The sequence below is a fragment of the Apium graveolens genome, chromosome 5, assembly GCF_009905375.1.
Source record: "Apium graveolens cultivar Ventura chromosome 5, ASM990537v1, whole genome shotgun sequence".
Classification (NCBI taxonomy): domain Eukaryota; kingdom Viridiplantae; phylum Streptophyta; class Magnoliopsida; order Apiales; family Apiaceae; genus Apium; species Apium graveolens.
In genome coordinates this window covers 136,540,992-136,556,670 of record NC_133651.1, presented here as the reverse complement: position 1 = coordinate 136,556,670, position 15,679 = coordinate 136,540,992, and positions in this window count along the sequence as shown.

Genomic DNA, 15,679 nt, shown 5'->3' with positions numbered 1-15,679 from the left:
CAAAGCCTGGAGGTTCTTCAACATATACCTCTTCTTCCAATTCTCCATTGAGAAAAGCACTTTTCACATCCATTTGAAAGAGTTTAAACTTTTTGTGAGCAGCATAAGCCAAAAAGATTCTTATGGCTTCTAATCTAGCAACTGGTGCAAAAGTTTCATCATAGTCAATACCCTCCTGTTGAGAGTAGCCTTTGGCAACCAGCCTTGCCTTGTTCCTTGTAATTATGCCATCACTGTCAGTTTTATTTCTGAACACCCATTTTGTGCCAACAATGGATCTGTTCTTTGGTCTTGACACTAGGGTCCAGACTTTATTTCTTTCAAATTCATTTAACTCTTCCTGCATCGCTTACACCCAATCAGCATCTTGAAGAGCTTCTTCCACTTTCTTTGGTTCAGTCTGAGATAGAAAAGAATGATAGAGACATTCATTTGATGTTTTTGTTCTAGTTCTGACACCTGCTTCAGGATATCCAATTATTAAGTCAGGTGTATTTGATTTGGTCCACTTTCTTACAGATGGAAGTTTATTTCTAGAACTGGATCCTCCCCCATGATCCATGTTGTCTCAATCAGCATTTTCTGATGCTCCCTGTTGTGAATATATTGTGTACTTGATGATTTCATTAACAAAACACCTTAGTAGATTTTACTTAGTAAAAAATGTAGCACTCGATGGATAAGGAATATTGTCGCGACGGATGACTGAATATAGTCCCGACGGATGATGATCAATTATCCATCGAGTGAGTAGCTTATGTAATAATGAGTCTGTAGCACATTTCTGCATACACCTTGTTTAGTTTCTGTAGTAGCACTCAAGTCATATTGACTTTAATTAGATATGCAGAATAGGTTGATTAATTGTACATAGATGATGTCTTGTAATTCTGCATAAATGAAATGAAGTCAAGTGCCAGATAGCTACCCGACGGATAAATAACAATGCTACTCGACGGATGATCAACAAGGCAACTCGACGGATGATCATGTACCCAACGGATAATCAATTCAAACATCAGTTGACAGTGACAACACAGTCATATGCGTCGAGTGTATGCAAAAGGAATGTGGAAGCCTATTCAACTAGGTTTTAGAGAACAAAGAAGCATTGCCATTTCCATGCTATTTTGAAGATATTCAAAGATGCTGGAATAAAGTAATGAAGCAACATAGTATTAGACTTGATAGCTTTTGTTTTATTATCTTGTCTTATTACTTTGTAATCTTGGTCATATATAAACCAAGAAGTAGCAAATAGAACAACAAGAACACTAAGCAAGAAATTCTGTGAGAAATATTTGAAAGCTGTATTTTTAGCATTTCTCTGCAAACTTAGTTGTTCATATTTGTAAGCAGCTGTGAGCAAATCTTGCTACACAGAGTTCTATAGATATAATATATATCTCTGGTGGATACATTCAAATCCACCAGAAAGTTTTTAAAGACTTATGTTTTTAATTACTTATGTTTTGATTCATTCCAAGTTATTATTCCGCACATTGCAAATCAATTCACACAGATATATATTTTAAGTTAGAACACTTTTAAACCAAGAAAAAGTTTCACGAATTTCATTCAACCCCCCTTCTGTAATTCTTGTTGCATTGTTAGGGACTAACAATTGGTATCAGAGCAAGCTCTTGATAAACAAAGAATTTAAAGATCATAACAAAATAGCAAGATGAACAAGAAGGATGTTGGAGTCAAGATTCCTTTTCTAGATAAAGATAATTACCATCATTGGAAGGTAAAAATGCATCTTCATTTACTTTCTCAAGATGAGGCCTATGTAGATTGTAATAACCCCAATTTTTGGAAATTTTTGAAACCCTTATGAATAGTGATTTTGCAGATTATGCTGAATGAGAAAACTTTTCATGCCACACTATGTAGGGGTTCTGTTATTGATCTTCTGGGATATTATTAGTACTCTATGTGGTATATAAGTGTATGTAAAGATCGTCAGAATCCAATTCCGAACACTTTGATTTTTCCCGGAAATCCACTAGATACGGAAAGAATTGAGTATAAGATAACAGGATAAAAATGATTTAAATAAAAGGATTATAAGAGAGGATCATAAAAGGATTAGAATGTATTGAGAAAGGTTAAGGAAACCCAAGTAATAAGATCCCGGGTATGATCCCTCAAACGATAAACGAAAGCGAAAGTTAAGCGAACCGTATAACAGATCAGCGGTCATTAGGCAAACAATTAGAAGCTAATCAAAGGGATTAGTGGGGATGATGTCATCAAACTAATAGGAAGAGGACAAAAGAGGGAGGGTGACATCACTTGATTATGTAAGCATGACATAAGAGGAAAGAGATGTGGTTGATTTAAAACCACACAAAGTCAAGGTTAGAAAAGTAATTACCCAAAAACAAATCAAAAGCAACCAAGGCAAGCAAAACAAATCACAAACACACCAAGCAAGCAAAAAATTCAGTTCCTTTCTTTTTCTTCTTGAAGCTCTCGGCCCCTTTTCTTAAAAAATGAAGATCCAAGCTCCACCACTTACTATTTGGCAAGGTATTTATCTAAGCTTCCCCATAGATAGTTACATACTTCCTATAAGTTTAAGCTTCTAATTCCAAGCCAATCTTTTTTTATAAATCAAGGAAGAAGATGGTGAATAGTACTTTCTTGAAATTAATTTTTGTGTTCTTGATTTCTTTGAAAGAACAAGCTTGTAGGAGGTTAGATTAAGGCTTCCATGGGCATTCCAAGGATCTTTCATGGATTAAAAGCTTCAAGGAAGGTATAACTCTTCATGATCTTAGTCTTAAGTTTTGTTGTTTAGATTTCCTAATGTTTAGATGATGGGTTAGTGTAATGGGTGTGTAATCATGTTTAAAGCTTGTTATGAGTAGTTTAGTTGATGAGAGGCATGATTATTGTGTGTTTAGAGATTGGTTGGTTTTGTGATATTTTTGGAGTTGGAAATCTTGGTTATTAGTCAATGAACTTAAGTAAACTCTTAGTTCATAATTGAGAAATAAGTATGAATTGTTAATGTTGAGTTGATGGGGCTGTTATGGTGAGGTATGGATGGAGTTTTGATTGGGTTGTGATTGTGGGTTGAATTGTGGTTGTTTTGGAATGGTTTAAATTGGAAATCGCGTAAACATAGCCGTCGTAATGTCCGATTTACTTTAGACTGCTTTTGTTCATAACATTAGGACCCGAGAAACCCCTGATAGATTTTGACCATTTCCATGTTTAGATAGTTCATGTTACGAGCTTCGTTTTGATATGTAGTTCGTTTGATTCCGATGTACGGTTTAGGAGAAACGACCGTTTTAAGTAACGGCGTTTCGTGAATGAAACATTACCCCTCGCCTTACTTTGAAACATAGGTTAAAGACCTTAAAGGACTAATTGAAGTATGAAACATTTATGTAAGGTGTAATAGGCAGTTGGTAAGACACTTGCGAAAGAATCGCCTTAAAACTCGTAATGGTTAATTTATTAAAAATGGGGGAGCCGAGGGTACTCGAGCGACTTAAGTGAATCGTTAAGCGCGAAAGCGAACGTTAGGACTCTAAATGGTTAAAGTCTAGTTTCTTAAGCGACCGGGGTTTAATTCCGACTTATGTTGTTGTTCATAGGTTATTGGACCCACTCTAAGCTTAAGTCTATCCGGGAGCACTCAGGCAAGTTTTCTATCCGTTATACTGTTGTTGTGATGTATACACTTGTATATGCATTATCTTGTGATAGATGCATGATGGTTAAATTAGCAAATTCTTGCGATATACTGTATCATGTGATATGGTATGTATGCATGCCTATTTCGTATTCTTGCCATATATATCTGTTGGTTTAGTTGATAATACCTATGCTAGAGAATAGCGGTAATTTGCATATACCCTTAGTATAGGGACCCAAAGGTGAAAACATTTTCTAAAACCGGGAGTCGAGGATCCCGAGTAGATTTTATTTATATATATATATATATATATTTATATATATATGGTTATAGTTTTCAAAACTATTAATCGAATAAGGTTTATTCGATAACTTTATATTATTTAATGAATATTATTTCGAATATTCATTCGAGGGCTTATGACTCGGCTTATTTTATTTATTGAATATTATTTTGAATATTCATTCGAGGGCTTATGACTCCTGTTATTTTATTTAATGAATATTATTACGAATATTCATTCGAGGGCTTATGACTCCTTTTATTTTATTTATTGAATATTATTTGAATATTCATTCGAGGGCTTATGACTCAGTTTATATTATTTAATGAATATTATTTGAATATTCATTTGAGGATCTATGACTCTGATTATTTGCTGAGATATATTCTTTATTTTATTAAAGAATAAGGTGTCGATAATCAAACTTATCTTGATTATTCAAAGAAAGATAGTACTTTCGTATAAGTATATCTTTGGTTATTTAATACTCATTTCAAGTATAAGTTTTACAACTTCTACCTCAATTATTCTTTATGGGAATATTATTTAAATAATAATATTCAGATATTTTCTAAATACATTGGGACTGATTTATTTTATTAAATCAGCATTACTCCAACCACTCCTTAAAGTGTTTTCGAGTCTTCAAAATGATTTTTAAAAGTTAGAGCAGATCCCAAAACTCATTTTTATATTTATGATCTTCCTTTTTAAAGGGGATTTAAATACTCGCTCAAAACCAGAGGGATCCGGCTCTCTGGTGTATTTTATATTCGCAACAAAGTTGCAGTTTTAGTAAATGAATTGATTACTTACCCAACATTCGGGAAGTAAGTCCATCTATCGAGTCGGCATAAGCAACATGGGCTCAGTGGGCGTCCATGATAGTGTAAGTGGCTCAGTGGGAGTCCATCAAATGCATAAGTGGCTGAGTGGCAGTCCACCATAAGGTCCTATTGCGACCAGGGTGATGACCAGTGGGGAATTCGTCCATCTACTAGTAGAATAGGTTACTTATTGGTATCTTTGCCTGATCAGCAAGATATCAGGTTTATGCCAAAATTCTTTCCTCTCCAAATTTATTGGATATTGCAATTCTGTTCATACTTTACATGACAGAGGTTTTCAGGAAACGTATGTATATATATAGGTGTATATATATATATATCGGGACTTAATGAAGTATATCATAACTTCATTTCCTTCAAAATATTTCAAAGATTGAATCTATTCAAGTCTTATCTTGTAGTCTCATCAGTGTGATGAACTTTTGAAACTAATTATAACTTGAATGGTGGTAGTTCAAGTAGTATTCGGAAAAGATATAAGTATATTGGAGTATCTTGTAACTTCATCTTTTAAACTTATATCTAGTAAATGATTATCTTATGCATATCAAAGACTTTCAGAAAAACGTTGAGACAAGGTTAGATATATGAGATCACCTTGCAACGATATTTTTATACAGTTATAAACTGGAACTTTGTGTATATTATACATGGAAGAGGACTTCCAAGATTTTGAAAAGTATATATGTATATATACTGAATATTTTGCGACTTCATCGCATTAAGATATCAAACTTGGTTCATTTCTTTTGACCAAGACTTTCATGAGTACTATGAGAAGGCTCGCATATTGTAAATCATTATACATATTATTTTGGTGGGCTTGCTGCTCACCCTTGCTTTCTTCTTTCATCACACAACAACAGATAGAAAATATGAACAAGACCAAGCTTCCAATTCGCAAGCGGTTAGGAAACGTTCCGCAGTTTTCTGGAAGCGTTGATGCCGCCGTAGCTGTGGTAGGAGCTACCAATAGGCTAGGCTTTCAACTTTTGATGTACCAGATTATGTATATTTATGAATTGTAATAATGGCAAAGAAATGTAAATTTATTCAGAAACCCTTTTAAGGTGTAATGGCATATAATTTTGGAATAAAAATGACTTGTGATTATTTTTGGATATTCATCTCTGAGACTATAACTTGTGGTGTGTGTATTTATTTTGGGGTCACAGTACAGAGTAGTTGATTATTTATTAAGATTGGGTGTTATTAAGGGAAATGGAACTCGTGACAACCCGGATCCCCGACCCCGGATTTGGGGGTGTTACAGAAGTGGTATCAGAGCTAAGCGTTATAAACCTCAGAGATGAAGTGACGTTAAGATAATAAGTTCACTAAGATAAACATGAACTCTTGACAAGTTCATAGTCGGAGTACCTAATGTATTACTGACAGTTAAAACCTTTATGGGAACCCTTATAAATATCGTGATAGAAGCGTAGTTCGTTATCGTATATGGTAGCGGGACTCCGAACCCTGAGGTTGAGGAGTAACAGCGCGATGATGTTTTATTACTAATTGGAGATCGGATTGTGGATCCGATAGAGCGTCCTAACGCAGGACCGGATGATGTTGATATTGAGGATGTAACGGTTGAGGATGTTGTCCTAGAAGGGATTGTTGTTGAGGAGGATCCCGTGAAGGATTCTGACAAGAATAAATAAAGGACCACTGAGGAATTGATGACCATGGTTAGGACAACTCCCAGAGGTAGGATTGGCCGGTCACTACCAGAGGTTCGTTCAAGTTTGTAAAGATAGTAGCCCCTTTAACGCGGCTTACTCGTAAGACTGAGAAGTTCGAATGGACAGAGAAATACGAGAACAACTTTCAAGAACTGAAGCAAAGATTGGTGATGGCCCCTATGTTGGCATTGCCGGATGGAAAAAGGAGATTTTGTGGTTTGTATTGACGTTTCGCATAAGGAATTAGGGTGCTCTTATACAGCACAACAAGGTACTCGCGTAGGCGTCAAGATAATTAAGGGAATATAAAATTCGATATCCCCACCCATGAGCTTGGGCTCGTGGCAATAGTTTTGCCCTAAAGATTAGAGGCACTACTTGTACGGAGAGAAGTGCAAGATTTACACAAACCATAGGAGCTCTAGTACATTTTCACGCAGAAAGAGCTCAACATGCGCCAAATGAGGTGGTTAGAGCTAATCAAGGATTACGATTATGAGATTCTTTATCATTCGGGGAAAGCCAATGTGGTTGCTGATGCCCTTAGTAAAAAGGAGAGACTCAAGATGATAATGTCTTTAAGAGAGTTTACAAGAGATTTTGAGAAAATGGAAATAGAAGTGAAGGTAACCGGAGCCGGTACCGAAAAGATGTTTGAGATTGTAATACAGTCCGAATTATCGGAAAAGAACATATTGTGCCCGAAAAAGTGATGAATGAAGGCAGAGAGCTAACAATTAGATAAAAGATTAATACCAAGAAAGATGATAAGGGAATAATGAGGTATTCCTACAGAATTTGGGTTCCAAATGTTCTAGAGCCTAAAGATGAAATCTTAGATGAAAGCTAGTTTGAGAAATAAGATTTAGAGCAAACCCTGAACGTGATAGTCAGGGAGGTCGCCATCAAGATAGAAGGAACCCATAACATAATGAAGTGGAAAATGAGGATTTTAACGTATAAAATAACCCAAGTATGGGAGAAGGATGAAACATTTCATACTAAGGAAACAGAAAGTCGAGTAAGGAAAGGAGACCCGAGACGGTTCTCCTATACGGCAATTCATGGACCTGTCTAAAAAGAACCTAGACTATTATCCCCAACCACCACCTTGAGGAAACAATGCGGTAGGAAATTCTTTCATGACTTTTAAGTCACTAAGCTCTCAGAGTTCCAAGGAGCAAGTTGACCCAGTCGAGGCAAAAGCCTGGCTAAAGGAAATAGAGGAATCATTTGAGATTCTAAATGATTGGCGGAGTACAAAAGAGTGTTTTTATCACTTATCTTCCTAAGAGAGAGGCCACCTGCTGGTGAAAGGCCAAGGAAGGCACAGAGCAAGAGATTATAATAAACTGATTTAAGTTCAGTCAATTGTTTTCAGGAAAGTACTTCCCAAGGTTATGGAGATAGTGTAAAAGCTTTAAAGCCAGAACAAAGGCAGACGAGTATGATGAATTGTGAATCTAAGTTGTAAAAATTATCAAGATTCGTTCTGAGGACACGAATCCAGAATGACGGGATGTTTGAAATCAATGCTTATGTTATGTTGGTTCATGAAATAATGATAAGAGAAAGGAAAATAAAAAGAAACTGAAGTGGAAAGGAATATAAAGGCAATAGAGTTTGAGGTATGATAAGGGAGTTGGGTATGAGGAAACCCTAAAGACTCGTAGCAATAGAAATAGAAAAGTATGTAATCGTCAGGATGAGGGTGATTCACCATGAGTTAAAATTGATGGTTGAGGGCATAAGAGATACATATATTTTATCCCCTGTGAGTTGGGAGGATTCGAGGAAACCTTGAGATAGTTCGAAGGATAAATAATAAGACGCGGATAGACTAAGGAGACAAGAAAGTAAGAAAGTAGGAAAATTGGATGAGGGAAGTGACCTTCAAGAATGTGAAGTGTAAGACCGATGGCTTGATACCTAGAAAGGGAGACGCCAGGTATGAAAGATATCCCAACATTGAGGTGACTGTGGAGATAAACAACAAAAGTAAATAAGGAATTATTAAGAAGAGGTTCACGTTGAACACGACCAATATCTTCCAGAACATCCTTGTTATCGTTACCAAATTAGGCAAGACAAGCGGATAACCGTTGTTATCTTTTGGAGGCCATATTGATTGACCCCATTTTGAATACAGATGTTATTGTGAAATTAGACATATACTATCGAGGTGGGAATGATTGAAAAAGACACCCTTATCAGGGATATATGACTTGTCCATGGAAGGATGCAGGTACCTTTTAAAGGTGGAATTAAGGATAGAACATCGGTGACTTAAAATGAATCCTAGGGGAATGCATAAAGGTTGGCATTTCACCCTTAATAGGGATAGTATGAGTTTTGACAGTATGAATTGGAAAGGATTAAGGTAATAACAACCTTTAAGGATCAGAGGAGAAATTTTTCAGAAGTACATAGACAATGGTTCTAGTATTAGTAAATGGTATTTTGATATGCCCTGTATCTACGGAATACAGGAGGAGCGATTCAAGGATAACCTTAAAGGTTTTACAAGGAAAAAGGTAATATTCAAAGTTCTCAAGAATAGAAATTTTGATAAAGGAAATATGACATAATTATAATAATGCCAGGTGGGCCACGTGTTGAACCATAAGAAAGTATAGATCGACCCAATGAGGGTCAAGATTGGTGAAAACAAGAAGGACCCATGATAAGAGACGTCCTAAGTATGATCGAGAGTGAGCCGTGACAATGTTCACATCTAAAGACTAAGGCAATGACTTATGGAAAAATGGTGATTTTTTTTTCTTTCTTTCTCACCAGGACTTAAGAAAAGAATTTTCACATAAACAGTGATTAAAATGAGGTAGAAAATTTAGTTGAAGGTGGTTACAAGACATTGATTATAAGGAACTATTACTATCAGGAAAGGCCAATGAGGTGGCCGACACTCTAAGTGCAAGAGAGCAATTATAGGCGCTCGTGCCAAAGGAATGCAGTGATGATGGTTAAAGCTGTGAAGGTTGTATTATGGTTTGGAAGATTGACATTCCTTCTGATGAATGTACAATACCCAACCGTAATAGTAGTTGGTAAGGGTTTAATTCGTGTAATCGCCATGAGCGGGCTATCTATCTTAGAAGGTCCTATCTTGAGAATAAGCCAGGACCATGTTTCAAAAAGGACTAAACAAACCTTTGAGCTAAGTGTTCTATCGAAGGCATATGATTAAGAATGGTATTAACCTGCTATCGTTGCTCTGATTGAAACTCTTCTGCAATTTTATCTACTTCATGTCATGTATGTATGGCAGGATCAGGAGTGTTCTTCATAAATCATGAATGGTGATTATGTTACCTCCTTAGAAGGATTTGATACGACATGTATGGACTCTGTATGGTTAGATATTAAGATTTCATGGAAAGTGAATGACGATAGTAGGTCACTGGTGGACCATAGTAATGCAGCAATGATTCTGCGAAGTAATGAGCTGATTACAACCATGAGAGTTGTATTGGAATGGATATTGAGATTGAGTACCACTAATCGGGTCGTGGTAATGTATAAGTTATCATTGATAGACTAATTAAGTAGAGTATCTACCTATTGAATATTTATTCCTTCTTATGAAAAGAGAGTCGTATTACTATATGAGGAAGGTTGCGGTGCAAGCATAGAATTCTAGTAACGATGATGTCTAGAATGAGATCCCAGATTCGATTTTCGATATCGAGGGAGTTTCAAAGGTGATTGTGTATAAGCTCGAGGAAGAGCATGGGTCCATAGAATGATGGACGGAATAGCAAAAATATTTAGGCATGTGAAATACGATGCTATAATACTTGATGTTGATATAAATACATATATATTTTGTTCTCCTATGACAAACCTCTATAGTTCAGAGGTAGGTTCCAAGCCAGATATTTTGTGGCAGTATATTTTTTTTATATTTACAATTCTCTTCAATTCGTTCTTTTCTCTTCTTTTCATTTCATATAAACTGAGAAGAACAACCCTTCCAGAAGGGGAGGTATTGCCGAAGGACTATCTATCTGTGTGATAGAAGCCTAGTAGGATACCATCTATTGTTTAATTGCTTGTCAAGTACTAAAGGCTGGCCACCTTCTGTACTAACTATGCAATGTAACAAGTGTTCATGATCATAGTGATCTCTCAACAAATTCCTTTACTTCTATATGATTGATCAAACTTTGGAAAATAGAAACAGCTGAAAAAGAAGTAGTATCAGTACGGTGGTATTCCGATTCTAACGCGTTCGTGATACTAAGGTTGACGTGGTTATTAAAAGGTTATAGAACGCTAACGAGCAAAAGTATAACCAGTATAATATTAGGAACGGAAGGTAGTAGCGATTACGAACTGGAAAAGAATGGGTATTGAGAAGCAAAAGCTCTAATACTAAAAGCTATAATGAGAGTCGGTGCAATAGACTTGAAAGAATTTAGAATGATCACTTAACAACGGATTGAGTTTTCTTACGACAATAGATCATATGTCAGTATTGAGGTATCGCCTTATGAGATCCTTGAGGGAAGACAATGTCGATCTCCCTTATGTTAGGATGAAGTCGTAGAGCGCAAGATGCTCGGACCCGCAGTAGTCCAAAGGACCAGGGATATAATAGATCTAATCAGAGGATGGCTGGTAGTAACCCAAGATGGACATAAGAGGTATGCTGATTTGACTCAAAAGGACAAAGAGTATGAAATAGGGGACCTAGTAATGTTATAGGTATCCCTTGGAAAGGATTAATGAGATTTGGAAAGAAAGGAAAACTAAGCCCAAGATACCTTGGACCTTTTGAGATACTAAGACGGATTGGGAAGTTGGCTTACGAGCTAGCCTTGCCCCCGAACCTGTAGCAAAGTTCATAATGTGTTCCGTGTATCAATGTTAAGGAAGTATAATTCGGATGCCAGATAAATAGGGGCATATGAGCGCATAGGCATGCAACCAGACATAACCTATAGGGAGCAACCAGAAAGGGTTATATATCGAAAAGGAACAAGTGCTTAGGAGAAGGGTTATCAAACTAGGCAGAGTGTGGTGGTAGGACCACAATGTGGGAAAATTTACTCGAGAGTTAGAAAGTGCAATGCTAAGAGAGTATCCCTATTTATTTTCTATCTGATTCCGGGACGGAATCTTTTTAAGGAGGGGAGACTGTAATAACCCCAATTTTTGGAAATTTTTGAAACCCTTATGAATAGTGATTTTGCAGATTATGCTGAATTAGAAAACTTTTCATGCCACACTATATAGGGGTTCTGTTATTGATCTTCTGGGATATTATTAGTACTCTATGTGGTATATAAGTGTATGTAAAGATCGTCAGAATCCAATTCCGAATACTTTGATTTTTCCCGAAAATCCACTAGATACGGAAAGAATTGAGTATAAGGTAACAGGATAAAAAGGATTTAAATAAAAGGATTATAAGAGAGGATCATAAAAGGATTAGAATGTATTGAGAAAGGTTAAGGAAACCCAAGTAATAAGATCCCGGGTATGATCCCTCAAACGATAAACGAAAGCGAAAGTTAAGCGAACCATATAACAGATCAGCGGTCATTAGGCAAACAATTAGAAGCTAATCAAAGGGATTAGTGGGGATGATGTCATCAAACTAATAGGAAGAGGACAAGGGAGGGAGGGTGACATCACTTGATTATGTAAGCATGACATAAGAGGAAAGAGATGTGGTTGATTTAAAACCACACAATGTCAAGGTTAGAAAAGTAATTACCCAAAAACAAATCAAAAGCAACCAAGGAAAGCAAAACAAATCACAAACACACCAAGCAAGCAAAAAATTCATTTCCTTTCTTTTTCTTCTTGTAGCTCTCGGCCCCTTTTCTTAAAAAATGAAGATCCAAGCTCCACCACTTACTATTTGGCAAGGTATTTATCTAAGCTTCCCCATGGATAGTTACATACTTCCTATAAGTTTAAGCTTCTAATTCCAAGCCAATCTTTTTTTATAAATCAAGGAAGAAGATGGTGAATAGTACTTTCTTGAAATTAATTTTTGTGTTCTTGATTTCTTTGAAAGAACAAGCTTGTAGGAGGTTAGATTAAGGCTTCCATGGGCATTCCAAGGATCTTTCATGGATTAAAAGCTTCAAGGAAGGTATAACTCTTCATGATCTCAGTCTTAAGTTTTGTTGTTTAGATTTCCTAATGTTTAGATGATGGGTTAGTGTAATGGGTGTGTAATCATGTTTAAAGCTTGTTATGAGTAGTTTAGTTGATGAGAGGCATGATTATTGTGTGTTTAGAGATTGGTTGGTTTTGTGATATTTTTGGAGTTGGAAATCTTGGTTATTAGTCAATGAACTTAAGTAAACTCTTAGTTCATAATTGAGAAATAAGTATGAATTGTTAATGTTGAGTTGATGGGGCTGTTATGGTGAGGTATGGATGGATTTTTGATTGGGTTGTGATTGTGGGTTGAATTGTGGTTGTTTTGGAATAGTTTAAATTGGAAATCGCGTAAACATAGCCGTCGTAATGTCCGATTTACTTTAGACTGCTTTTGTTCATAACATTAGGACCCGAGAAACCCCTGATAGATTTTTACCATTGCCATGTTTAGATAGTTCATGTTACGAGCTTCGTTTTGATATGTTGTTCGTTTGATTCCGATGTACGGTTTAGGAGAAACGACCGTTTTAAGTAACGGCGTTTCGCGAACGAAATATTACCCCTCGCCTTACTTTGAAACATAGGTTAAAGACCTTAAAGGACTAATTGAAGTATGAAACATTTATGTAAGGTGTAATAGGCAGTTGGTAAGACACTTGCGAAAGAATCGCCTTAAAACTCTTAATGGTTAATTTATTAAAAATGGGGGAGCCGAGGGTACTCGAGCGACTTAAGTGAATCGTTAAGCGCGAAAGCGAACGTTAGGACTCTAAATGGTTAAAGTCTAGTTTCTTAAGCGACCGGGGTTTAATTCCGACTTATGTTGTTGTTCATAGGTTATCGGACCCACTCTAAGCTTAAGTCTATCCGGGAGCACTCAGGCCAGTTTTCTATCCGTTATACTGTTGTTGTGATGTATACACTTGTATATGCATTATCTTGTGATAGATGCATGATGGTTAAATTAGCAAATTCTTGCGATATATTGTAGCATGTTATATGGTATGTATGCATGCCTGTTTCGTATTCTTGCCATATATATTCGTTGGTTCAGTTGATAATACCTATGCTAGAGAATAGCGGTAATTTGCATATACCCTTAGTATAGGGACCCAAAGGTGAAAACATTTTCTAAAACCGGGAGTCGAGGATCCCGAGTAGATTTTATATATATATATATATATATATATATATATATTTATATATATATGGTTATAGTTTTCAAAACTATTAATCGAATAAGGTTTATTCGATAACTTTATATTATTTAATGAATATTATTTCGAATATTCATTCGAGGGCTTATGACTCGGCTTATTTTATTTATTGAATATTATTTTGAATATTCATTCGAGGGCTTATGACTCCTGTTATTTTATTTAATGAATATTATTACGAATATTCATTCGAGGGCTTATGACTCCTTTTATTTTATTTATTGAATATTATTTGAATATTCATTCGAGGGCTTATGACTCAGTTTATATTATTTAATGAATATTATTTGAATATTCATTTGAGGATCTATGACTCTGATTATTTGCTGAGATATATTCTTTATTTTATTAAAGAATAAGGTGTCGATAATCAAACTTATCTTGATTATTCAAAGAAAGATAGTACTTTCGTATAAGTATATCTTTGGTTATTTAATACTCATTTCAAGTATAAGTTTTACAACTTCTACCTCAATTATTCTTTATGGGAATATTATTTAAATAATAATATTCAGATATTTTCTAAATACATTGGGACTGATTTATTTTATTAAATCAGCATTGCTCCAACCACTCCTTAAAGTGTTTTCGAGTCTTCAAAATGATTTTTAAAAGTTAGAGCGGATCCCAAAACTCATTTTTATATTTATGATCTTCCTTTTTAAAGGGGATTTAAATACTCGCTCAAAACCAGGGGGATCCGGCTCTGTGGTGTATTTTATATTCGTAACAAAGTTGCAGTTTTGGTAAATGAATTGATTACTTACCCAACGTTCGGGAAGTAAGTCCATCTATCGAGCCGGCATAAGCAACATGGGCTCAGTGGGCGTCCATGATAGTGTAAGTGGCTCAGTGGGAGTCCATCAAATGCATAAGTGGTTGAGTGGCAGTCCAGCATAAGGTCCTATTACGACCAGGGTGATGACCAGTGGGGAATTCGTCCATCTACTAGTAGAAAAGGTTACTTATTGGTATCTTTGCCTGATCAGCAAGATATCAGGTTTATGCCAAAATTCTTTCCTCTCCAAATTTATTGGATATTGCAATTCTGTTCATACTTTACATGACAGAGGTTTTCAGGAAACGTATGTATATATATAGGTGTATATATATATCGGGACTTAATGAAGTATATCATAACTTCATTTCCTTCAAAATATTTCAAAGATTGAATCTATTCAAGTCTTATCTTGTAGTCTCATCAGTGTGATGAACTTTTGAAACTAATTATAACTTGAATGGTGGTAGTTCAAGTAGTATTCGGAAAAGATATAAGTATATTGGAGTATCTTGTAACTTCATCTTTTAAACTTATATCTAGTAAATGATTATCTTATGCATATCAAAGACTTTCAGAAAAACGTTGAGACAAGGTTAGATATATGAGATCACCTTGCAACGATATTTTTATACAGTTATAAACTGGAACTTTGTGTATATTATACATGGAAGAGGACTTCCAAGATTTTGAAAAGTATATATGTATATATACTGAATATTTTGCGACTTCATCGCATTAAGATATCAAACTTGGTTCATTTCTTTTGACCAAGACTTTCATGAGTACTATGAGAAGGCTCGCATATTGTAAATCATTATACATATTATTTTGGTGGGCTTGCTGCTCACCCTTGCTTTCTTCTTTCATCACACAACAACAGATAGAAAATATGAACAAGACCAAGCTTCCAATTCGCAAGCGGTTAGGAAACGTTCCGCAGTTTTCTGGAAGCGTTGATGCCGCCGTAGCTGAGGTAGGAGCTACCAATAGGCTAGGCTTTCAACTTTTGATGTACCAGATTATGTATATTTATGAATTGTAATAATGGCAAAGAAATGTAAATTTATTC